Here is a 3,127-nt window from a genome sequence, read left to right on the forward strand (position 1 = left end):
ATCATCCCCACCTTCATCTACCCTTTCCACCCACTCTCACACCTTCAAAACCCTCAAAATTTCTCTTGGCATCCTCCTATAGACCTCCTGTAGACCTCCTATAGATCCCCTATGTCCTCCTGTAGATTTTCCTGTAGGCTTTCTTTTGAAGGCCGAGTGTGGGAAAAGTCTCCAAAAGGCCACCTGAGACCTCCTAGGACCCATCTACACCATCCTACATCTCCTCAAACCCTAAAGTTTCCCTTCAACCCCACCTATTCGCTTCCACCTTCACACACAATAAAATACATGCATGTCAATTTCACATAAAAATATATAAAAATCCAAAAAGATGTTTTTTTCTCATTTACTTCTAGAAATAGCTTGAGTATATGTTGTTTACTTCCTTGAGTAGGTAATGACAGTCATTTCATGGTTTTCATAGTTCTTTCTGTAAAAGTAGGATTAGTTGGTTAAGTAGGGTTTGCGAGGTTTACTTTACATTTCAGTCTTTTTCCCTTTTGCAAATAGAGTAGCCTCTATAGAGTAAGCTTTCCTTTCTATCATCACATATAGAGCTTCTTCTGGAATCCATAGAAGTTGGCTTGAGCTCCTAGTGATCTTGCGCCTGTTGACGAAGTGACATCCTGTAGTAAGAACTAATACTTGTGCATACAGCACCGCCACTTCCAATTTTGTTATGAACTACCAGGTTGATAAGAGTAAAGTAGGCAGCCCAGGAGTTGCAACATTATTGCTGCAATACTGGTGCTCACCACAATAAATGTAGTTTTGGAGCAACAACACAATTTTCTAGAGGTTTTTCTATTGTAGTTGTTGGTATTTCTTGTACTCATAAGCTGGTGCTTGTAGCTTTCCTTGTGCAAGCCCAAGTGCATTTTCTCCAACTCATTTGTACCACAACAACTACTATTAATAAAATCTTGGCCAGTTTGTGAATTTGGAGAAATTTCTGGTTAATGTGTATGCATTTTTGAAAATTTATGTTTGCTATCTTTGCATGTCTTTGTTATCATTGTAAAATTTCCATTAGGAATATTACAGCGGTATTGGAGCATATTCTTGGCCAGGGTGGGGAAAAAGAGCAACTGATGCCACTGTTGGCTTGATGGGCCCTAACCCAAGTTCAGCGTTAGGCAACCAAGCAAATCCCTACACTACTGGTCCTTTTGACATCAATCCGGGGAGAGTGAACTAAAGTCTCACCCGAAGCAGTATGGGGGGGATGCAGGAACCAAGTTTTCGCACCTTGAGATAGTTGTGATGTCAATCTTATACCCTAACCCCGGTCTTTGCGCAGATCGATAAGCCTTAGGGCTTATTGATGTACTTCTTCTCCCACCTTTCAGAACCTCTGCGAAGGTATCTGATTGTCCTTCATGCAACCCTAGACGATGATTCAGGCACGTACACGCCTTTATAGCTAGGTTATTGTCTTGTTCCCCAGATTATCTTAAGTGTCAGCCAACTTTACCATGCAATTAAGATTATCCTTGTGTAAACTTATATTATGACTTGTGTTTATGTAACAAATGGAAACATATATTTTTGCGCATCAACTTAACATCTTATCTTAGAAACAACATTCCACATAGCATGATCGCAACATTTATAATAGAAGTAAAATAACACTTACACAAATGGAAAGTACATAGTAAGTTCATAACACTTCTCTTTATTGATGATTTATATTTCCAATACAGACTCCAACTGCCTTGTGCACACAGTTGCAGGGGTCTGCGCACTCAGCTGTGGACTTCTACCTTAGGCCTCTGCGCACTCAGCTGCAGAGCCTCTTTCCCTGCTAAGACTCTCACTCTTAGCTCTCACAAACCTATTACATCAATCACTCATGACTATTGAACTGTCTTAGACTCTCTAAGACTCTCCTTTGTTTACAATCCCATGGTCCGCAGACCTAGGGCAGATCTCCAAAACCGAAACATCCTATCTAGACTAAGGGCGTAAAGCCCTCTTTGAATTTAGATATCTTTGCGCTCTGCGACAACAAAATGTGGAGACTTTACATTCTTTATACAAAATTTTGGGAATTCTTCCCCAAAACTTGGGTTCTTAACACCAAAATTGACCCCCAGGGACGCGCTCCCAATAGGCCTCCAACACAAACATGGTGACTTGCCCTCGAGTCACTTGACTGGCACAGAGATCTTGTCATGAAGACCTTCCTGTTATAGACATATTTGGTCACTACAACCCCAATCACATATGTCCATAAACCAAGGGCTTCTAAACCGCTAAAAGTGTTGTTTCATACTCTAAAAGAACAAGGTCAGCTGATTATATCATCTCCCAGAAGTTCTACTTGAAAAAATACTTAGAACTGGTCAAAACTGGACCATACAAACTGCTCCATGGATAGGGTGCGATGCATCCCACCTATTACACACGGGGGGTGTAATGAATACTAGAAAGCCCTTCTGTAGGGTGCAATGAGCAAGAGTAGACAAATGGTAGAAGTAGTTTGCTAAGTGTAAACTCAAAGAATCTTCTAGAAACTGCTCATATGACACTTGCCTCTCTGAATTCACCCAAGGATGAGTAAGAGATCATGAAATCTCCAAGTGGAACCAAGAACTATCAGTGAAATGACACTAATCAAAATCCCAGAAGTTGACTCACTCTCCTGCAAACATCTATATATGGATCCCTCATCCTAGAGATCCAGAGGCTATAATCTTTTAATTTGCAAGGAAGTGTTGTTGGTTTCTCTTTGAAGACATTGTTGGGTGATGTTGCTTTGTATGAGGTGAAAAGGGATTTCATGCTGGGAGGATGATGCTGGATCAGACAGCCTGGTTGTAATCCTCTCTTCTACTACTTCTATCAATAAAGCTATTTGATTTTTCCTCCATATGCTTGTATATCTCTGAATCTTGTATTTGTATATGCATTTATATGGTTAATGTACATCTGATCCTACATTGTTTATGGTTATAGATCTCTATGCTTTGATGGTATTTTGCTACCTTGACTCTACAGGTATTCTTTGAAGCGGGACAAGGGAGAAAGGAGTGGCGAAAGCTCTATCAAGGGAGAGAGGAAATGAGCAAGGAGACTAGCGAAAGACTGAGGTTGGTACTCTCTGCTTCTCTCTCATTTATCTCTC

This window comes from Pinus tabuliformis, chromosome 6 (assembly GCF_031772625.1).
Source record: "Pinus tabuliformis cultivar Carrire ecotype Pingquan chromosome 6, CPIR1, whole genome shotgun sequence".
Lineage (NCBI taxonomy): Eukaryota > Viridiplantae > Streptophyta > Pinopsida > Pinales > Pinaceae > Pinus > Pinus tabuliformis.